The sequence below is a fragment of the Macaca fascicularis genome, chromosome 8 (genome assembly GCF_037993035.2).
Source record: "Macaca fascicularis isolate 582-1 chromosome 8, T2T-MFA8v1.1".
In the NCBI taxonomy this organism is placed as follows: Eukaryota; Metazoa; Chordata; class Mammalia; order Primates; family Cercopithecidae; genus Macaca; species Macaca fascicularis.
The window spans coordinates 128,098,540-128,122,449 of NC_088382.1; the positions used below are offsets into that span (position 1 = coordinate 128,098,540).

The 23,910-nt window shown below is 40.3% G+C and overlaps 1 protein-coding gene and 1 long non-coding RNA gene across 22 annotated transcripts in view; one reads left to right on the top strand and one right to left on the bottom strand.

Annotated features, from left to right (window-relative positions):
- The window catches only part of SAMD12 (sterile alpha motif domain containing 12), a 471,810-nt gene that overhangs the window by 301,282 nt on the left and 146,618 nt on the right, over window positions 1–23,910 (bottom strand). The gene's annotated exons all lie outside the window — the stretch shown is intronic.
- The window catches only part of LOC123575315 (uncharacterized), a 41,677-nt gene that overhangs the window by 1,324 nt on the left and 16,443 nt on the right, over window positions 1–23,910 (top strand). The window contains exons 2-3 of one of the 3 annotated variants that reach the window (XR_012416615.1): window positions 764–956; window positions 20,789–22,944. This is a non-coding gene — a long non-coding RNA (uncharacterized lncRNA). Of the gene's footprint in view, window positions 1–763; window positions 7,759–20,788; window positions 22,945–23,910 lie in introns of those variants that run through there. The other 2 variants (XR_006700610.3, XR_012416614.1) reach the window with 2 other exon arrangements.

A 23,910-nucleotide genomic window follows, 5' to 3' on the forward strand; every position in this document is an offset into this window, starting at 1 on the left:
CCAAGTGTCGCTGAGTCTTTCTAATCTTCCTTTTCTACAGACCCATCTGACCTCTCCCCTCCTCGCTAGGCTAAGCTAGGTCCCAATTTTCCTCAGCCTCTGCTCCCCCACCCTATAATCCTTTCATCACCTCCCCTCCTCACACCCGGTCCAGCTTACACTTTCATTCCGTGACTAGCCCTCCCCTACCTGCCCAGACATTTCCTCTTAAAAAGGTGGCTGCAGCTAAAGGCATGGTCAAGTATAATGCTCCTTTTTCTTTATCCGACCTCTCCCAAATCAGTTAGTGTTTAGGCTCTTTTTCATCAGATATGAAAAACCCAGCCCAGTTCATGGCCCGTTTAGCAGCAACCCTGAGACGCTTTTCTGCCCTAGACCCTGAAACATCAGAAGGCCATCTTATTCTTAATATACATTTTATTTTATTACCCAATCTGCTCCCAACATTAAATAAAGCTCCAAAAATTTAATTCTGGCACTCAAGATCCGCAACAGGACTTAATGCACTTCGCCTTCAAGGTGTACAATAATAGAGGCAGCCAAGGAGCAACTTATTTCTGAGTTGCAATTCCTTACCTCCACTGTGAGACAAACACCAGCCACATCTCCAGCACACAACTCCAAATGCCTGAAACGCAGCTACCAGGGGTTCCTCCAGAACCTCCTCCCCAAGGAGCCTGCTACAAGTGCCAGAAATCTGGCCACTGGGCCAAGGAATGCCCACAGCCTGGGATTCCTCCTAAGCTGTGTCCCATCTGTGCAGGATCCCACTGGAAATCAGACTCTCCAAATAACCGGGCAGCCACTCCCAGAGCCCCTGGAACTCTGGCCCAAGGCTCTCTGACTGACTCCTTCCCAGACCTTCTCGGCTTAGTGGCTGAAGATTGATGCTACCCCATCACCCTGGAAGCCTCCTGGACCATCACAGACGCCTAGGGTAACTCTTACAGTGGAGGGTAAGTCTGTCCCCTTCTTAATCAATATGGAGGCTACCCATTCCACATTACCTGCTTTTCAAGGGCCTGTTTCCCTTGCCTCCATAACTGTTGTGGGTATTGACGGCTTGGCTTCTAAACCTCTTAAAACTCCCCAACTTTGGTGCCAACTTGGACAATATTCTTTTATGCACTCCTTTTTAGTTATCCCCACCTGCCCAGTTCCCTTATTAGGTCAAGATATTTTAACTAAATTATCTGCTTCCCTGACTATTCCTGGGCTACAGCCACACCTCATTGCTCCCTTTTCCCCAGTTCAAAGCCTCCTTCGCATCCTCCTCTCATATCCCCCCACCTTAACCCACAAGTATAGGATACCTCTACTCCCTCCTTGGCGACTGATCATGTACCTCTTACCATCTCATTAAAACCTAATCACCCTTACCCCACTCAATGCCAATATCCCATCCTGCAGCACACTTTAAAAGGATTCAAGCCTGTTACTCACTTGCTACAGCATGGCCTTTTAAAGCCTGTAAACTCCCCTTACAATTCCCCCATTTTGCCTGTCCTAAAACCAGACAAGGCTTACAGGTTAGTTCAGGATCTGTACCTTATCAACCAAATTGTTTTGCTTATCCACCCCATGGTGCCAAAGCCATATACTCTCCTATCCTCGATACCTCCCTCCACAACCCATTATTCAAACATACTTTCTTTACTATTCATTTACACCCTTCATCCCAGCCTCTCTTCGCTTTCACTTGGACTGACCCTGACACCCATCGGGGTCAGCAAATTACCTAGGCTGTACTGCTGCAAGGCTTCACAGACAGCCCCCATTACTTCAGTCAAGCCTAAATTTCTTCCTCATCTATCACCTATCTCAGCATAATTCTCATAAAAACACACGTGCTCTCCCTGCTGATCATGTCCGGCTAATCTCCCAAATCCCAATCACTTCTACAAAACAACTCCTTTCCTTCCTAAGCATGGTTAGTGCAGTTGGAATTCTCACACAAGAGCCAGGACCACGTCCTGTAGCCCTTCTGTCCAAACAACTTGACCTTACTCTTTTAGCCTAGCCCTCATGTCTGCGTGCAGCAGCTGCCACTGCTTTAACACTGTTAGAGGCCCCAAAAATCACAAACTATGCTCAACTCACTCTCTACAGTTCTCATAACTTCTGAAATCTATTTTCTTCCCCCCATCATCACTCAAGACAATGCTTATGCTGATAAGGCAGCCAAAAAAGCAGCTAGCATTCCAACTTCTATCCCTCATGGCAGTTTTCCTCCTTCATATCGGTCACTCCCACCTACTCCCCTGCTGAAACTTCCACCTATCAATCTCTTCCCACACAAGGCAAATGGTTCTCAGACCAAGGAAAATATCTCCTTCCAGCCTCACAGGCCCATTCTATTCTATCGTCATTTCGTAACCTCTTCCATCTAGGTTACAAGCCACTAGCCTATCTCTTAGAACCTCTCATTTCCTTTCCATCCTAGAAATCTATCCTCAAGGAAATCACTTCTCAGTATTCCATCTGCCATTCTACTATTCCTCAGGAATTTCTCAGGCCCCCTCCCTTCCCTATACATCAAACTCAGAGATTTGCCCCCGCCCAGGATGGGCAAATTGACTTTACTCACGTGCCTTGAGTCAGGAAACTAAAATACCTCTTGGTCTAGGTAGACACTTTCACTGGATATGTAGAGGCCTTTCCTACAGGGTCCGAGAAGCAAACCACGGTCATTTCTTCCCTTCTGTCAGACATAATTCCTCAGTTTGGCCTTCCCACCTCTATACAGTCCGATAGCAGACCGGCCTTTATTAGTCAAATCACCCAAGCAGTTTTTCAGGCTCTTGGTAGTCAGTGAAACCTTTGTATCCTTTACCTTCCTCAATCTTCAGGAAAGGTAGAACGGACTAATGGTCTTTTGGAAGCACACCTCACCAGGCTCAGTCACCAACTTGAAAAGGACTAGACAGTGCTTTTGCCACCTTCCCCTCTCAGAATTCAGGCCTGTCCTTGGAATGCTACAGGGTACAGCCCATTTGAGCTCCTGTGTGGACACAGGTCCACACAGTGGACCTTTTATTAGGTCCTAGTCTCATTCCAGACACCAGCCCAACTTGAACTGCACCCCAAAAACCTGGATGGAGCCTGGAAAGTCACCAACCAAGAAAGTGATTGCACTGAACCCCCTTAGGCTCTCTCTAATTAGATGTCCTAGGTCCTCCCAAATCTTAGTCCTTTAATACCTGCTTTTTCTCCTTCTCTTATTCAGACCTTGTGTCTTCCATTTAGTTTTTCAATTCATACAAAATTGCATCCAGGCCATCACCAATCATTCTATATGACAAATGCTCCTTCTAACAACCCCACAATATCACCTCTTCACCACAAAATCTTCCTTCAGCTTAATCTCTCCCACTCTAGGTTCCCACACCACCCCTAATCCCACTTGAAGCAGCCCTGAGAAACACTGCCCTTTATCTCTCCATACCACCGCTGCAAAATTTTCACTGCCCCAACACTTCAATACTATTTTATGTTATTTTTCTTATTAATATAAGAAGGCAGGAATGTCAGGCCTCTGAGCCCAAGCCAAGCCATTGCATCCCCTGTGACTTGCATGTATATGCCCAGATGGCCCAAAGTAGTTGAAGAATCACAAAAGAAGTGAAAATGCCCTGTCCTTGCCTTAACTGATGACATTCCACCACAAAAGAAGTGAAAATGGCTGGTCCTTGCCTTAACTGATGACATTACCTTGTGAAATTCCTTTTCCTGGCTCATCCTGGCTCAAAAAAGCTACCCCACTGAGCACCTTGTGATCCCCACTCCTACCGGCCAGAGAACCCCCCTTTGACTGTAATTTTCCTTTACCTACTCAAATCCTATAAAACGGCCCCACCCCTATCTCCCTTAGCTGATTCTCTTTTGGACTCAGCCCGCCTGCACCCAGGTGATTAACAAGCTCTATCGCTCACACAAAACCTGTTTGGTGGTCTCTTCACACGGACTCTCATGACACTAAGAACTGCCTATTTCTTCCCTTACTGTCTTGCAATGTCCTTTCTTTAGTTCCCAGTCCTCTGTTTTACTGACTTCTATTGTGTCATTTTACTCAAGATTACAGAGAGGAAGAAGAAAAAGGAGGAAACGCATATATACACAACAAACCATTAATGTCTACTTTAGCAGTTTTTAATGTTCATTCACCCAAAAAAGGTCACTAAATATCAGGAAAAATGGTTAGCTCATAGAATACTTGATATTTGAATTAATTAATTTTAAAGTACTAATAATGTCTTCTTCTGTCACCTTATTCCTTTCATGGAAAGAGGTGGTTAGAAATTTTTAAAAGCATATCTTGTCTTTTGCATGCTGTTTCCAGAATGGTCTATAAAATCCACATATGAGTGATTATTCATGGGTTTGGACCTACATATTTTATGACAGAGAAGACTCTTAAACTTCATGCCTCCTAAGGGGAAGACATCTCATTGCCAGAAAGTTTCCACGTAAAAGAAGAATACACATCCCCTTAGGTGAAAGAAAGATAAATATACACAGTGCATTTGTATTTAATTGAAAAGAACTCTTAAACATTAAGTTTTAAGTTCTCCAAAATAAACTTAAACCTTTTCTGCTAAGCAGTAGAATGATTAAATGCACATAGTGTTATTTCACATTCTTCTATCTTTAACCACTGCTTTAATGTCACCTGGATTATTTCTTACTTTTTAAATTTGATGCTAATCTCTTCTGATAGTGTAAGAGCCCCTAAGGACCAGTAATGTATAAGGAACTTAGATAACTTTTCCAAACATATAGAGAGGCATTATTAGTTTTTTCATCTCTTCTGCACAGGGGATCTATTTTAGACCCTTCATTTCCTAGTCTTCTTCACTGGGAATTATAGCTTATTCATATTTCCTTCAAAAGGCAGTGTCCTCAATGTGTTGACAACGAAAATGGAATAGATGATCAAAGCTTAAACTTTTATTATTAACAAGTAACAGGTGTCAGTTCATCATTTGAAATACTTATTAACCAATGTATTAGTTATTCTCTCATATTTGCATCATTTACATAAACAAAAGCTCTTTGAGGTTCCTGAAAACTTTTAAGAGTGCGACAAAGTCCTGGGACTATAAATTTGAGAACCACTGTTTAAAGGCATCATTGTTGTAGTGTCTTTTTTTTTTTTTTTTTTTTTTTTTTAAGGAGATAAGACTAGAGGATTTTTTCTCTTAATGTGCCCATATTGAGTATTATTAATGGACTTTAAAATTTCTACATGCTGTGACCACAGACTCATAAGGTTGTCAAGGACTCTCAGTAGTTAGCGGGTTCAAGTTTTAAACCTAATGCAAGAGTCCAATCCACTTTAAGACATCTAAGATGGTGGTTAGTAAACCTAAACTATGATGAATATATCAAGGCTTGTGTGTGTAAACAACTTTACTTGGGTAAAGACAAAATGTCAATCTCCTAATTGAAAATGATTATTTTTTCTTTTCTTCTCTTTTTTTTTTTTTTTTTTTTTTTGAGCTACACGAAATTTGGAAAAGTGCTGATCTAGATTCGGCACTTTCCCTGAAAATCCACAGCATCCTAGAATGTATCCTATGAAATAGGCCATACCATTGTTAATAAACATTAATGCTTTAAAACGTACTTTCAAATGGAAGCCAAAGTCAGATCTTCATCATCTTTTTACTAATTCTTGAGTTTTGGCTTTGGATAAATGTAAGACAAATCTCAGTGCCCACTGTACTGATCTCCTTTTCACACATCGTATCAGGGCTCTCCATTGAGTCTCGTGGCTTGCTTTTTTGTTTTCTTTTATCATGATGAAGGCTGATGAATCCAAAACTGTATCTCCAGCTCAGTTTTCTTCCTGAACTACAGAATCATATATGCCGATGCAACTGATGACTTCAGTTTCATTTGTACATACAATAAATATATCAAACTCAACATGTCCAAAATTGAGCTCCCTAAAAATGCCTCATTTGTAGCCTACATTTCATATCATAGAAACTCCCACTGTGGAGGCCCTGAATCCTGGATTTATCATAGACTTTCCTCTTTCTCTTGTATTCTACATGTAATCTATTAGGGAAACCTGATGATTCTACTCTCAAATGTATCCAGATGTCAATCTCTTCATCACCAACATTGCTACAATCCTGATTGGAAAAACTATCATGCCACACCTAGATTCCTGCATCTATGTACTAATACAACAAACGGGTCATCCTGTTCTTTCCTTCCCCTCAATTGAAATCTCTTTTTTTCTTCTTTTTTGAGACTGACTCTCACTCTGTCACCCAGGCAGTGGCGCGATTACGGCTCACTACAACCGCCACTTCCCGGGTTCAAGCGATTCTCCTGCCTCAGCCTCCCGAGTAGCTGGGATTACAGGTGCCTGCCACTATGCCCAGCTAATTTTTTTGTATTTTTAGTAGAGACGGGGTTTCACCATGTTGGCCAGGTTGGTCTTGAACTCGTGATCTCGTGATTTGCCTGCTGGCCTCCCAAAGTGCTGGGATTACAGGCATGAGCCACTGTGCCTGGCCTTCAATTGAAATATTGAAAATGACTTACAAAGGCTCACATGATCTAGCTGCCCAGCTCTTTGATGTCATATTTATTCCTCTTTCCCTAATACATTCTGTTCCCACTATACCAGTCTTCTTGCTATTGCTCAAAAATGCCAACTATGCCTGCATTTTGCTTTGCTGGAATACCCTTCTCCCAGATACCTATGTGGCTAATTCCCTCACTTCTTTCAAAGCCTTTGAGAATTGTTCAAATGCTCCATTTTCAATAAGTCCTATCCTGATCTCCCTGTTTAAAAATGCAAGACTCCCTTCTGGAGCTTCCTATACTCATTTCCCTGCTCCACTATTTATCTCTCCATCATAAGTATCATCTAACACACTATACAGTTATTTTTTCTACTGTTTATTATATGTCTCTTCCCTCTGGCTTGCAACCTGCACAAGGACAAGGGTCTTTCTTAATTTGCAAAGAATCTCAAACTTTAGAACAGTACCTGGCACAAAGCAGGAACTCAATAATTATCTGTTGAACAAATGAAAGAACTGTCTGTTCTGCCATCATATATCACAGATCCTACATCCTTTGAGTGTCAGAAAACTGGTTCAGGTCCCAGCTGCGCTCTTGACATTCCCAGGTTGGGACTAAAACAGCCTTTCCTCCGATTAGATTTCTCTTATATTGAGCCAAAAATGCAGAGCCAGTCTAGCACTATAATTCTTAGCAAGACAGCTCACATCTCTGATCCTCAATTTTTTTCTTTTTCAACTGACACAGAGAGTGATGTGATGAAACAGACTTGGCATTTGGAATCATGCAGACCTGGGTTGAAGGCTCTGGCATTCACTAGCACTGTGGGCCTTGGGCTGGTCACTGAACCTTTCTAAACATATTTCTAAATTCACTCCAAATAATACCTATCTTATAGTTTGTGGAAGGATTAGAAATGGTTTAACTAAAGCACTTTAAATAGTGCCTCCTACATATTATGTTTCCAGAAGGCGTATCTTAATATCTCCTGAATAGCACTGGCATCCTCCTCTACTGGATTCTCAAGCCTGGCGTGGGGAAGCAGTGGGGCATCACCATGGACACAGGCAGTCTTTTTTTTTTTTTCTTTTTTGAGATGGAGTCTTGCCCTGTCATCCAGGCTGGGAGTCAATGGCGTGAGCTCGGCTTACTGCAACCACCACATCCTGGGTTCAAATGATTCTCCTGCCTCCCGAGTAGCTGGGATTACAGGCACCTGCCACTACCCCTGCCCAGTTATTTTATGTATTTTTAGTAGACATGCGGTTTCTCCATGTTGGCCAGGCTGGTCTCGAACTCCTGACCTCGTGATCCACCCGCCTCGGCCTCCCAAAGTCCTGGGATTACAGGTGTGAGCCACCACGTCGGCCTACAGAGGCAGAGTCTTTGGAGTCCAGCTGACTTGAGCTGTAGGCATTGTGAGATGGCGTTAGGTATACTCAGCTAAGATTCAAAGAAAAACAGTTGTTAAGAAAGGAAGAGGATTAAAAGGTACCAGTGAAAACCACAGGCATAGGAAGAGGACAAAAGTGAGAAAATATAGAAAAAGGGGGAAAATGGAAAAACAAAGATACCAAATTAAGAGGGGAAAAGGTATGTTTCTCTTTATTCAGGCCCGGGTTTGCTGCAATGACGGTATCACCTCGTGTTTTCCAGTCATAAGTCCTGTCATTTATTTCCCTCTGAAACTCAGAATCAGCAGTCCTCTATTTCCAGGGACAGTCATGTACAAAGTGTCCCAATTCCATGCCAAAGATATAGCCCAGCTTCCCCAGGCACCTCATGGAGCTATTTATAAAAGCACACTATCCAGATGTGTAAACGCCACTGCTCACAAGTTGTGAAGCGGATGCTCGTATGCAATGCTGGTAAGATCTGCTGGCCCCTAAACACAGGCTGCTGTGCATCAGGGTGTCTACAATAAAAACTCATAGAGGGAATAAGCAGATGTGCTCAGGCACTCAACAGGAAACAAGACATCCTGGCAGCCTGGATGGCTCTGGTTATCAAGGCCTGTTCTTCCTATCAGCCCAGATTGCACAGCCTGTCAAGAGAAATATGGAGGGAGAGGATCACACTGTACTTTGTGTCTGCTCTGTCTTAGTACAGCAGGAAAACCTATCACTCATCCACATAGATAAGCACACTCTATGGGAGGTGCTGTGACACAAAGGCATATGTATGCCCTGAGCACGTACCTATGGGCAGATCTCTCTGTGAATGTTCGATGAATGAAAGCATGACAAAAGCAAAATTGAAAACAAAAATGAATCATAGAAATTGTTATTGATCATCACCATCATGTCATTTCTACAACAATTACTTTGGAATAACAATGTGGTAGATTGATGACAAAAATGTCCTCAGTGCAAATATGCCCCTGTGTAATATGACTAGAGGTCCTCTGCCGTAAGATGGCATCTATTTTTCCACCTCTTGAGTCTGGGGGGTAGAAGAGAGCCATGTGGCTTGCTTTGACTAAAGAATGTGGCAGAGGTGGTGATAGGCCAGGTTTCTGAGATGTGTTTCCAAGAGGGTTGGCATGCATTTGCGCTCTTCTCTTGCTTTTCTGAAATCATTCTGAGAACGTGTGTGGTCAAGCCTGACCAAATTAGCTTCAGGGATGTGGCTTAAAAGTATACTGATGCCATTCCAGACATCATGTTCGGTTCGATATCATTCTAATGATATTCTTCCCACAAAACATGGGAAGAGTTGTCTTAAGAACTTTAGATAAATCATCTTGAATTTTCCTGACAACCTGCAAAGTAGGTATTACTGATAGAGAAACCTGCTTAGAAAGGTAAAGTAACTTATCCAAGGTCACACCGCTAGCGAATTTCAGAACTGCATTCAGTCCAGGTCTGCAGTAATTTCAAACTTCTTGCTTACTTCATGGTATCACTCTAATTTGATGGATACAGGAGGGAACAATGAGGATTAGAGATGTGAGCTATCTTACTGAGGTTTCCAGGGCTAGTTCGCTTCCTTAATGAATTAAGATAAACCTGATCAAAGATGACTCTAACTTTGTCCTAATCTGGGTATGCCAAAGGCAGAGCTGGGTTCAGGACCGGCCACATGACTCCTACTCAAGGACTTTTTCTACTCACCTTACTGTGGAAGGAGGGGTATTTTCTATACCATACAATAGGGCAATGCTAATCTCTGTCTCTCAATTATATCACTAGTAAAATGAGAAAACACATACTCTGCCCATTTTACAAAGTTGTTGTGAAGATCAGATCAAATAATAGAAAGTCTTAAGTGTTTTATTTGGATCATTTTATAGAAAAGAGAGGGCTGATGGGCCCAAGGGATGTTACGGTCACCATGCTGTTGGCACTGTGTTAAAAACAGAAACACTACAAAATATTGCTGCAATTGTATTTAGTAGGGCAGAGTAGGGATTTGGGGGCTTGGAGAGCCTATGTACTCTGGAATCCATTAGGGTAGGGTGGTCTATATAAAGTTTCCAATACTAGCGTTCTTGGGCTTTAAAAGTTAGCCACCCCCAACCCCAGGTTTAACACCATGATTTCTTGGTGTCAAAACAATTTATCTATCTGTTAATTCAGTCAAATGATGAATAAATTGACGGGGCTGGTATGGACTGAATATCTGTGTTTCCCCAAAATTAATATGTTGAAGTCCTAATTCCCAACTTGTATTCCAATACAGAGCCTTTAGGGAAGTAATTAAGGTTAAATGAATTCATAAAGGGTAGTTCTCTGATAAATAGGATTAGTGTTCTCATAAGAAGAGACCCCAGAGAGCTCGCTCTCTCTCCACCACACGGAGGGAGGGTGGCCCCTGTGCAAGAGAGGACAGGATGAGACCCTCAACAAAATTGAACCACATTGGCACCATGATCTCAGACTGCCAGACATTTGAACTGGGAGAAAATATGTTTTTGTTGTTTAAGGCAACCCAGTCTGTGGTACTTCATCATGAGCCAGAGGTGATTAACACAGGAGCAAACTCCAGTTCAGATGGATTGTTCAATTCAGACAAAACAGTCTGACAATCTAAGATTGACAGAGCTTTGAAAATCTCACTACCAACATATAAGTGGGAAGAACATCAGCTAGAGGTTAAATGAATTAGAATAGATTTTTTACTTTATACATATTCTCATACATTTGCATTTACTCTTCAAATACAAGATTTTATACAATTAGAAAAAAATTTTGCTGAGAATTTGCCTCATTAACATAATTACTTTTATTTGTATAAACTTTTTTCAGAATCCGTGTCCATGCACATATCTTTACAACCACATTCCCACTAAATAATAATGGGCCCTCATTTGATTAATAATTTAAGTAATTTTTATAGAGTCATTCTATTATTTATTTTTTATCCTGTTTATTTCTGACCCTTTTGTTGCTATAAAAGAAAGTATGCACATGGTTTTAAAAAATAAGTTATCCCAAAGGGCTCAGGGTAAAAAACACAAACTTCTTGTCCCATGTCTTCTGACTGGAAGCTATCTTGTTTTCAAATTATAACCTGAACATGGTCCTAACTCAAACATCTCTCTTCTCCAACTTCAGGTGCAATTTCCATGGGTAATCTCTTAGTGGTTTATCTTATTAGTCTCTGATTTATCAGACTCAGAGGATTATCCATTGATATCACAATGAGAAAGATCAAGAATTAGCAGACACGTGCTAGCTTCCTCCTCTTGTCTCTTCTTCTGAATGTCTGTGACAGTATTACTAATTTTAGTTCATCTATTATTTTTTAACCTTAAATGATATATTTAAATCTATATGATTTTCCAAATAAGGTTTTAAAATTTTTTTCCTATAATTGTTCCTTGCCTTGAAAGTCTGACCTTCTGTCATCTACAATATTACTTTTATTATATATTGTCAAGGTTAACAGCAATATTTTCTATTCTAAGAGCTCTATTTGGTCTGCTATGCTAAGTATGATTGTAAATTGAGTCACAGATAAACAAATTAATAAGCAGCATTTAGATTATATTACATATACTATTCCAATGCTGGGCTAATTAGTCTGGTTTGGATGATTTTTTATTCTATCACATTCTCAGTGGTCCAATGTCATATCTACTAATAATCACAAACAAGTTTCCCAGCATTAAAAGTAAATAGACTTTCTTTTCTTATACGCCAGCAGTTGCTTAAATTCATGCCACAGTTTAGTTTAATTCATATTTGGAGCAAATATTCTTATGCAATGTTAGAGTCTTTGGGGATATTTATTTATTTATCTTTGGTACGGAGTCTTGCTCTGTCACTCAGGCTGGAGTGCAGTGGTGTGATCCTGGCTCACTGCAGCCTTAACCTCTCAGGTTCAAATGGTCCCCCTATCTCAGCTCCACAAGCAGCTGTGACTACAGGTGCATGCCCCTATGGAGCTAATGTTTTTATTTTTTTGTAGAGATGAGGGTCTCACTATGTTGTCCAGGCTGGTCTCAAACTCCTGGGCTCAAACAATTCTCCTGCCTTGGCCTCCCAAAGTGCTGGGATGACAGGCATGAGCCACCATGCCTGGCCACTTTGGAGTATTTAATTTCCTTTCTTTTTCTCTTGTTTTGTTGGTATCAATTTTTTCAAAGATTTTAATCATATTATCTATTTACCAAATTCCCTGTTTTTCCCAAAGATCTACGTTCTCCTGACCCCAGATTATACTGGCTGCTCCCCAAACCTGCTACAAAGGGGCCATTTGGTATTTCCCTCTATTACCACCCTGGATAGATGCATGGATGGATAAACTGTTCCCTGGATCCCAATCTTCCTTTTTCTTAGTTTACGTCTTCTCTTTGCTGGAACATATTCATAAGCAACTTCCTAAGAAATGGCTTTGGGGGTAAACATTCTCAGTCCCTGCATGTCAGAAAAAGTCTTTATTCTACCTTCACGTTTGATTGATAAAATGGCTAGCTCTAGAGTTCTAAGCTGAAAAAGCAATCCCTCACAATTTTGAAGGCATTGCTCCACAGTTTTCTACCTCCAAATGTTGCTGTGAGAAATCTAGTAGCTTCTCATTCTTTTGATATCTTATATTTTTCCCCTAGAAGTCTTTAAGGACCTTTTTATTCTTGATATTCTGAAATTTCATGAGAATGTACTTAGATATGGGTCTTCTTTCACTCTCTCTGAGAGGCAGTCAGTAGTCCCTTTCAATTTAAAGATCAAGCCTTGGCAAATCATGCATTATTAGTTTTTAAAGTATATTCCCTACTCTGTTTACTCTGCTCTCTTTTCTAGAATGCCTGTTACTAAATGTTGGATCTTTTGGATTAAATATCTACATTTAGTTTTTATTTTTAGTTTGGTAAAATACACATAACACAAAATTTACCATCTTATTAATTTTTAATTGTACAGTTCAGTAGTATTAACTACACACTGTTGTATGACCATCACCACCATTGATCTCCAGGACTCTTTCCATTGTGCAAAACAGACTCTGCACCCATTAAACAACAACTCCCTATCCCCTCTTCTCCCTATTCCCTCTGGCAATTATCATTCTACTTTCTGCTTCTGTGAGTTTGCCTACTCTGTCCTCATATAAGTGGATTCATGCTGTGTCTTTTTGTGACTGGCTCATTTCACTTAGCCTATTGTCCTAGAGGTTTATTTATGTTGGAAAAAGTGTCAGCATTTCCCTCCTTTTTGAGGATGAATAACATTGTCTGGTTTCTCCATAGGAAAGCATCTTGGAAGAGTTGTATGAGCTAACCGAATCTGTTTCAGTACCTCACTCTGTCTCCCCACACTCTAGTTGGCTTCCTTCCTCATCCTCCCACTGGACATGCTCTTGTCATGGCCACTGAGACATGCAGGTTGCTAATTCCAGTGTTACTTCTTCCAAGACCACACCTTCCTTCCTGTGGCCTCTTGGTAGCCTCTGACACAATGGAACACACTTTCTTGAGATACTTTCTTCTCCTAGCTTCCACACCTCTCTCTCTCTACTGTTTACTCTGTTCTCTTTTCTAGAATGCCTATTACTAAATATTGGACCTTCCAGATTAGATATCTTCATTTAAAAAAGTTTTTATTTTTAGTTTGATAAACTACACACAACATAAAATGGTTTTCTCTCTACTGCACTAGTTAGTCCTTCTTTCTTTGTCCCACCTTCCTCTTTGACCTAAATGGTGTGCCTTGGGGTTTGGTTTGGGAATCCCTTTTACTTCCTATCTGTACTCTCTCCTGGGGTAGTTTCAAGTCCCACTGGATTTAAATATTGTCAATAAATCAAATGACTCTCAAGTTGATTATTCTTTCTCAATATCTCTGTTTAACTCCCTCTCCATCTTTAGCAGCTGCCTACTTTATATCACAGTTGGCTGTCCAACAAACAGAACTTTCAAACGTAACATGCTCAAAACAGAATTCATGACTTCCCTCAAATCTGCTCTCCCACCAGTTTCTACATCCTGGTAGATCCTGACCAAAAGCCCAGTAATCATCCTCATACATACATACATACATCACACATATATACATACATACATGTATATACAAGACTGTGGGGTCTACCCAGAAAATATCTTTAGGATGCATACATTCATTTCTACCTTTACTCCTTCCACCCCTATTCAAAGGCAACTGTTTCTCACCTAGACTCTGGCAATAACCTCCTATTTCCCAAGTTCCATACCTTCCACCTAGAGTCTATTGTTCACAGCACAGTCAGAGTAAACTTATAAAAATGTAAACCTATTGGGTCCTTCAGTGGCTTTCCCTTGCACTTATAATAAAATCCAAACTCCAAGCCTGCAAGGCCCTCTCTCCTAATGCTTCTTTTACTCTTCTTTGTCTTGGTCTTGATGTTCCAAGAATAAGACAGTCCTGTTCTTTCTGTTCCTCCAACATATACAGCCCACCCTTACTTTAGGGTGAGTAATGAAAGGTAGCTCTTCTCTCAGATGTTCTCATGGCTAGCTTCAGCTCATCATTCAGATCTCAACTTAAACATCATTTCTTCAGGGTTGTCTTCCTTGACCATGTGATCTTAAGTAATCCCCAAGATGTTTTTAACACATCCCATCTTCACTATATCCCTTACGGTGATCTGATATTTTCCTACACCTATTTACTACAATATTCTCTGCACTTAGCATGTAGGCACTCAATGAATATTCTTCAAATGAATGAATTACACAATAAGTATGGCGCTCTCTCCATTGTCCATAATGTTTCCTTAATGATATATAAATTCTAGAAGTGAGAGTACAGAATAAAACCTTTTCTGCATGTATCTGTTCGTGTCCCAATTTGATAGTAGAGCAGGGTTTTCATGTTAAGACAAAGGCGAGCAACTTGAAAAGCCCAGGAGTGGCCTTGTGGATCTGTATTAAAATATAGGAATATGTCTGCTCTGTCTCCATTCATTCATTCATTCGTTCATTCAAATACATTTACTGGATACTTGTTCAAAGCCTAGCATTGTATTAGGTATGGAGTTTTGTGTGAATAATACAAAAGGCGGCTTTCTGTCACTGTATACTTTTTATTCACAAGTGTGAGCTAAACAGACCAATAAATCTAATAAGGAAGGCTTTGTGACATTGCACACTCAGTCTGACTCTGCTCAAATGGCATTCTATGGATCTGGGTTTGCAGCTTGGTTTTTCCATTCACTAGCTGTGTTACTCACAAGCAGGTAGCTTAACTTCTCTGAGCCTCTGCTTCACCACCAAGATAAAGGGGATAAATATATTTATCTCACATTTGCTATGAGAATTCACTTAGACAATAAATGTAAAACATGCTGTTTAATTCCTGATACTACTGACAATTAAAGATAATTAATAAATAGTATTCTCTGCTATTACTATTATATTATTAGTCCTCCATCTGGTACAGCTGCCACTTCCACTACTGCTATTAACTCTCTCTCTTTTTTTTTTTTTTTTTTTTTTAAGAGACAGGGCTCACTCTGCTGCTCATGCTGGAGTGCAGTGGCATGATCATAGCTCACTGCAGCCTCAAATTCCTGGGCTCAGGGAATCTTCCCACCCCAGCGTGCTGAATAGCCAGGACTATAGATTCACACCACAACACCCAGCTTTTTTTTTTTTAAATAGTGACAGGGTCTCACTATGTTGCCCAGGCTAGGCTTGAACCCCTTGTCTGAAGCAATCATCCCCACTGCTAACATTCTTTTATTGAAGACATATGGGGCAGGTGGAAATCAGAATTAAAATGTATTTTTAGAAATATTATGTTGGCAGTTACACAACTCAGACTGGTTATTTCCCTGGGGCCTAATTCACTCAGACCCACAGGAAGGCAAAAATGTGTAGGATTTGATGGTTCCCACTTGATAGCTCCTTTCCAGAAAACAGTATGAAAAGATAAGAAACACTGTACAATATCCTGGTCATTTCTTTGACCTGGGCATGAAACTGGCTCTTATTATTAGAAAGAGAAATGTCAGCATCCATGCTGATGGGGCACAAATATCCAATTAAACATGAATCTCAGCTCCCAATCAGCACATACATGCCTTGGCCAAGTGGAAGCATTTTCATTTGCTCAGCCTTTTCTTCCAATGTGACTCGTCCTTTGGGTCTTTGAGGGTGACCGGCCTCCTCCAGGGAGGATCATTCAGGACCATAAATAGAAATCTGGAATCTCACTGAGCAATGTTCACTTGGCTCTTGAATTCTATTTGTGGAAATGAAATCTTGAATCCCATGGAAGTGCTTAACAAACCCAGAAGGAGAAAAACTCTCCCGCTTGACAAACATCACCCAGAGTCCATGTGAATGAACAATGACACTAAAAGGCACACCACAAATGCAGTTTTCCTACTTAACTAAATCACATTTCTCCACAAAACACCATCTAAAATCCTCTTTCACATTTTCATCCTTTCTAGCTCCCGTTTTTTCTTTTTAATAAGCTTCCCTTTTCATTTTTTAATTCCATTTCCATTTTCCCCTTGAATGTAGCCAGGTTGTTAAATTAAAAACGCTCATCTTCTGTCTTTGCATGCACATTATTTTCCATTTCTATTCTGGGGCCTAATTCTTATCCTTTGGCCATTTGACATTCTGAGCAGGTGCAAAAGAAGACTGCAGGTTCAAACGTGCATCTTCTGCACTTCTTGACCCCTTTGATTTGAAAGCACATTACCTTAATAATAAAAATATCTGGGTTACACATTGATATACAGACCAGAAAGAACCAAGTGCAGGACATTTTTCTGATGCTTTACAGAAATGCTCAGAAAAAGATTCCAAACTAATTTTCCACCGATTCTCTGTTCCTCCATTACATTATTTTTCTGTACCTTTTATACATCAGCGAAGTCATTTGGGATTTCAGAGCCATTTGGGATTATTGATTATGAAGCAGCAAAAATCTTTCACACTGCAAGCAAGGTGATGCCAGCTTCTATTTTAGCTAGCTTTTCAATCATATTATTTCTACTTATCAAATGTATTTTAGGCCATAATTCGTTTTAGAGTCAAACTAGTTTTCAAGTTACTGTTATTCGTTCTAAAGTGACCATATAAAAAGTTTAAAATCTGTAGATTTAAAGTGCTTGACACTTAATTTCATGCTCTGTTTGCACCATTGTTCAAAGCAAATAGTAAAGTCTTCAGCTATATACGTGTGTGTGTGTGCGTGTGTGTTTATTCAGTTCATGACTTCAGTTTTTATAATGTTAATATATTGCTTTTTTTAAAAAAAATCTGCTACACAGGAAAGGTGTCAAACAATTTTTTTTTTTGGAGACCGAGTCTCACTCTGTTGCCCAGGCTGGAGTGCAGTGGCATGATTTGGCTCACTACAACCTCTGCCTCCCAGGTTCAAGTGATTCTCCTGCCTCAACCTCCTGAGTAGCAGGGATTACAGGTGTCTGCTACCACACCTGGCTACTTTTCGTATTTTTAGTGGAAACGGAGTTTTATCACATCGGCCAGGCTGTTCTCAAATTCCTGACCTCAAGTGGGGATCTGCCTGCCTCAGCCTCCCAAAGTGCTGGGATTACAGATGTGAGCCATCACACTTGGCCTCAAAGAATAATTTCTAATCCATCACATTAACTTTGCAGTTCCTACTTGCAATGCATTCTGATTTACAGGGTTAACATATTCAGTGGCACTTCTACATTTTCTTCATTTTCTACTTTAAAAAACTACTTCCAAGTGAAGGAATGGATAGAAGGGTAGCATTAAAAGCAGGTAATATGCTGCTGCATATTATAATTCAAATGATTTAAAAGCCACTTAAAACAAGCAAACAATTACTAATAACTATGGGTGACTATTTGGGGTCAGGTACATGCAAAGACTTTTGAATTTGTTTAATAAGTGGCCCCTACTAACTCCTAAGAAATTTAAAGGAAGCAAACTTTAAAATGATGACATTTTATTATCAGTCAGAAGACAAATGGTTAGGTAGCTTTCCCTATAGAATAACTAGAAGATTCATTCACTTATGTAATATTTAATCGAGTCTCTACTACATGCAAGGCACCTTGGGATACACTGGTAAGAAACACAGACAAGACACTTGCTCACACATGACTTATATTCTATCACAAGAGCAGACACTAAGGAGCCAACAACCCAATGGTGACAAGTGCCATGGAAGGCAATAAAACTGGGTGATGAGAAATCCCAGGACCAGGACCAATGGGAGAGGCACTGTGAGGGGCTATTTTTAAATGAAGTGGTTAAGGTTGCTTCCTATCACAACTACACATTTCTATTGAAAAGCTTCTACTTCCAAGGATAACATGGCCTCTGATCTGTTCTGAATTCTAATATAATATTGTCCCTCACAAATGATCCATTCCCCCTCCCACTATTCTTTTTCTTCTATGAATTACTATAATTCACATGGTCCTATAACCACATAATTGTCATGTCCTATGATCACACGTGGCATTGTACTGTTTGATGGGTAAAGTATAAAAATCCACCATTAAATGGAAGGAAGTTTCATTTATTCAATTTAATTCATTTATTTAACATTTATTAAGCACTTACTGTTTGCCATGAACTATGCAATTTGCTGGGACACAAAGATGAAAAATCAAGGCTTGGGGCTTAGAGTCTCAGAGAGACAGGAGGAGAGAGAAACATAATTAGTTAAGAGTAGTGAGTATACAGTAGAATTGCAAGGATGGTGAAAAGCATCAGATGATTTGGGCACCCAACCTGCTGTCTGCACAAGCGAATGTGAAGTGCAGACATGGAATTAGGGAGGAGGTAGACAAACAGGGTATCTTTAGGACAGAGGTGCATGAGAATATCAATGCAATAAAAATAAGAAACCACAAAATTGAGAGAGTTGGAAGATGGTGAGAAGGGAACATTATTGGAGGGAGAAGTGTAGAGGAGGCGGGGGAAAAAAGCTGGAGTAGAGCAGAGATGATGAGGCCATGAATAGTGAGACTGTTTGGCTCACATATAACAAAGCTGCCCACATGCACACACACAGGCGTTCTCTCAAACTGTGCTTGGCTGGGTACTGGTGATGCAAGGATGAAAGGGACCCATTTCTATGGTCCCATCTGGCAAACTTGACATAACGGCACCAACTTACCTTCTCAGCTACGTGACTCATCACTTTCCTAGAACCGTTTCTCTAGCCACAAAAACGCCTGCCCCTTTTCTGCCTTTGCACATAATGGTTTACCTGACTAGGATGTCACTTCCACCTTCTTTATCTGGAGAATTCCTGCACACTTTTCAAGCTCCAAATTCAATAACACCTCTATTAGAGGATTTCCCCAGCTCCCTCTGCCTTGTTCTCACAGTTCTTGGTAAAAATCTCCAATTAGAGTGCCCTTCCCAGTTAGACTTAATTATCTGTATAACTGTCTGCTCCAACACAGAACCCTGAGCATTTTGTGCGTACAGACAGTTCTATCCATCATTTCTACACTTCACATGGTCTGCCAAATAGCAGTTGCTGATTATATAAATGTTTGCTTTATATAATTGGTTATTCCAGCAGTCCTTTAACACAAGTTCAGAGAGCCAAGACAGAAAACATTATACTATGGATGTTTCAATTAGTATTTTAAAAATTATACATAGTAATTCTTGAATGTATTCTCACTGTCACAATGTAAACAACAAAGATGTACAAAGAACCTCAACACTCTTTTCATGCTGTACTCCCAATTCCATTCTTCTCAGCAGAGGTAGCATCTATCATGACTTTGAGGTACACATTTATGCACATTTTCTTTCCTTTGTATTTTACATATGTACATAGGTAAAATAGCAATGTACAGTTTTCTATGAGTCCAGGCCATCTATAAATATGGGACAGTACTTTTCAACTTGTTGTTACTTAATAAGTTTTAGATATATTTTATATCTTGGAACATATAGATTCACCTCCTTATTTTCAATCGATGTACAATGTTCACTAGTAAACAGAAACGTGCAAAGAAAAACAATCACTGAGTTTTCACCTAAGAAATATGCAAGCACTGAGAAGACTGAGAATACCCAGTGGGGAAACACGCTCTCTGTTAGGGCTAGTTTTGCTTTATTGAAGGGCAAATTAGTGTTTTTCTAAAAGTTTATAATGTGCAATTCTACTTCAAGGCCTCTATACTGTAGAAACACAGGCACATATATTTAAAAGGACACTACAGGTGTGCATTGCTATGGTATTTTCAATAGCAAAAACTTGGAAACATCCTACATGTCCATAAGGACTTACTAAATGGTGGAATACCTGCATTTGATTTTGTCAGTCTTGGGTACACGGTATTAAGTGATTATAATTTTACTATAGTCCCATATGTCTGTTCCTTCCTAAGCCTCCTTTATTTCAAATCTCTCTCATTTCTAGTATTTTCAAATACTGCAATTCAGAATTACATGCACATCTGATAATATGATTCCTTTAAAGATGTTACTTATTTCCAGAGATTTTTAATAGCCTGTTTTGCTTCTCTTCCTGCACAAAGTAAATGATATGGTTATTCTGTTAAACTTGTACACATCCTGTCCTTCATTTTGACACCAAACTTGAATTCCACATGACAACAGTAGTTTTTGCTTTATTACTAATAATAGGCATGTGCTGAATGTCAATTATATTTAAGGGATTGTGGAGGGGATAGTGGTAACATACACAGATACACCATTCAGTTTCACACAAGCCAGATATATTCTAATTCTGGCAACCATGGATCATTAAAAAGGAAATAAGCAGAATGTTTGTGTGTTTGTTTGTCTGTCTGTTCATATATCCATCCATCTGCTGGCTAGATCAATGCAGTGAAAGATGGATCAAACAGAATCTTCTACAAAATCAAACTAGGAAAAAAAGCAAGGATGCAAGCAAGCAAACCTGACACCACAGCTGAAAGTAAGGACAAAAAATGAGGACCATTTTCAAAATCCAAAGTACAGAGGCCAAGGACCACATGGGAAGACAAAAAGGTAATTTCTGGTTATCCCCAGGTGCTAGGATAAAAAAGTTAAGTTGCATAAGAAACAGATAAAAAGTGAAGGAAAGTGCTGAACCCAAATAGAATCTTCAACTGGTGTGGGGAATGGATGGCTTCTTTCCAGACCAAGAAACTAGAACTTCCCAGGTGGTGGGGCTAGAACCCTGAACTCGGTGGTGCGGGGCTGACCCAGCAGTAGGGAATGGGGAGAAGTCCAGGCAGGCAGGTGCAGCATAGGTGCTAGGAGCATGGTGAGATGCCATGGCTCAGGCAGGCGTTAGATCAGGAGGTCTAGGATCAAGACAAGGACTCATCCAGGAATCACAGAGAGCACAGCAGTGGCACATGTGACATTCAGCATCGTGTGGGAAATTGAGCAGATGGCGAGTGGGCAGGAGAAAACCCAGCTCCCACTGCTTGGCACAGGCTTGGGGAAAGGACATGGGCTCTGGGAAGGTAGGACAGGCACCAAGCCAGGGCACTCCCAGCCTTGCAGGAACTGGAAGATGAATGGGAGAATCCCAGCGAAGGGGAACAGAAAAGTGATCTTACTCATTACAAGTACCATGTTACAAAATGGGGCTGGGCTGCTCCAACAAAGGCTAAGCCCAAAGAAACCCAGGTGGCAAGATGTGACTCCTGATGAGGGTCCCTTAAATTCTCTCTGATTAACGACCAACATCCCACACCCTTAGCCTGGGTGGAACCTTTAAATGTGGTCAAATGGCTTCAGCTGGGGGGATCAGAGGGCCTCCAGCACAAGGGGGCAGGCAGGTCATCATACTCAATTACTGGGTTTGGCAGGAGGAGGAGGGAAAAGTATGGTTTTGGCAACACTGCTGGAATTATAAGGCCTTAATTAGATTACTGGATCAACCTCTGACTCGCAATGAACGTCCTTAGGGAGGTCGTTTAATCTCTTTGTGAGACTATGAGTTTCCACAACTGAAAAATGAAAATAATATTTCAGAAGCAGCTTACAGGAGAAGCTCATAAGAGCAACAGTGTTGCTAAAAGGATTAGGATTTCAGCTGATCCTTCAATTATATACTGTCCTTCACCCTCTGGTCTTGCAATAAATAAACAAACAAACAAACAAACAAAGGCTGGGAGAAGTCCCTTCAGATAACCATTGTAAATAAATGCGCTTGCTTTATATTTATATAGGTGATGGGGCTAACTTTGCTAAACCTAAACTGGTTGTGTTGCAAAACAGTGTAACATGACTGAGTCATTCACTTTCAAGAATCTTGTAAATGAGCAATGGCAGGGGCAGAGTGACTCTATTTCCACTCGCCCACGACAGTTGGACCAGAACCACTACAGAGAACACTTTAGAGAAAAGATGGGTCCAGGAAAAGCGTATTATAGGTTGACTATAGTCAGAACCTTATTTCCCATAGTCAGGGAAATAATTCGGTTAACTAAAGAGAGCTATTTATACTTGGGAAAATGGTACTAATTTAAACCTAACCAGTGGAATGCTGACTACTTTACTAAGAACAATACGCTTCTTCCAAAAGTCAAGAAGGTAAAGAGAAAGCCTTTGAAAGTAGCATAAAGAATACACAGGAAAAACTCTATTTGCTATTATTTGGTTTATTTTCAGCAAACATAGTTCCTGTTAAAGGCTCCTAGTGGGCCGTCCCTTTAAAATTCAACTCTTTTTTTTTTTAATAGAGACTAAAATATTCAGGCAAGATTTCCCAATGAAATTATCTAAAATTGGGGTTAATAATCAATTATAAATGGAGGATATTAGCCACTCAAAGATTTATCCCACCATAAGAAATAGTTCGGAACTCCTCCCAAGTCCTATTGAAATGGTCTGGGTTATCCTCATGAGATTGCAAACATAAATTAATAGATGCTATACTCTGCTGTGTTGTCTTCACTAAATGGTTTGGTCTTTGTGGAGTTGAAGCAGAGGCAATGTGCCTGGTTTTCAGTGCCTGGTCCAGTGGAGGTTCTCCATGCCTGCAGGGTGAGTGATCCCTAAGGCCTTAGTTGCAACCCTGGCTGAAAATTAGGATAATCTGAAGGGTTTCTTAAAAGGAGCAAATCTACCTCAATCTTAAAATATACCCCAACCAAATTAAATCAGAATCCTGGGTAGGGTGGGGGAAGAGGGAAGGGAGGAGCTGACCCAGGAGTAATGATTATACTTCACAGCCAAGGGTGAGAACCACTGAACTGGGAAGTACCTTCAGATGGGTGAGTGGAACTCATAAAACTTGATGTCTTCCTAATATGATTACTCAACTTTTTTTGCTCTGGTACCATGATGAACAAGCAACATTTATTTTATTTTCTAGGTTGAAACTTTTTATAGGGGCTAAAAGAAGGTGATTAGCTAACCGAAGGCATCTGTCTGCTTGCCAGTTATGCTTCTCATTTTAAATCAATAAAAGGGACTTCTCATTTGTCAGTTGTCTTCTTGTTATTCTCAAACAGTCCTGCAGAGTCTCTAGATCTGTTTAATTATACATGACTTCGGACATACACACAGCAAAGGATAAGACACAGATTTCTCATGACCCTGTCAAGGGCTGCCCTTATGAGAAGCTATGTAACAGCTTCATCTCTTTTACCAAACTTTAAAGGCAGTTATTGTATGTTAAATGGAATAGTTTTTTTTTTTTTAAATTATGGCAAACAGTTACATACAAACAAGATGTGAGGGTCACATTCTTGACTGCCTTAGTATTCCACGCATATGATAACCATCCATCCTGGCTTGCCCAAGACCAAGGACATTCTTGGAATCTAGGACTTTCAGTTTTAAAAGTGAGACAGTCCTGGGGATACCTTAAGGAGCTTCTGGGATTCAAAACTTTCAACGCAAAATCCATCTGGGATTAGCTGGTCATCCTACGTACAGCCCTAGTTTCTAAGATGGATCGTTATTATTTTTTTAAGAGAGGCTTCATTGATCACTTA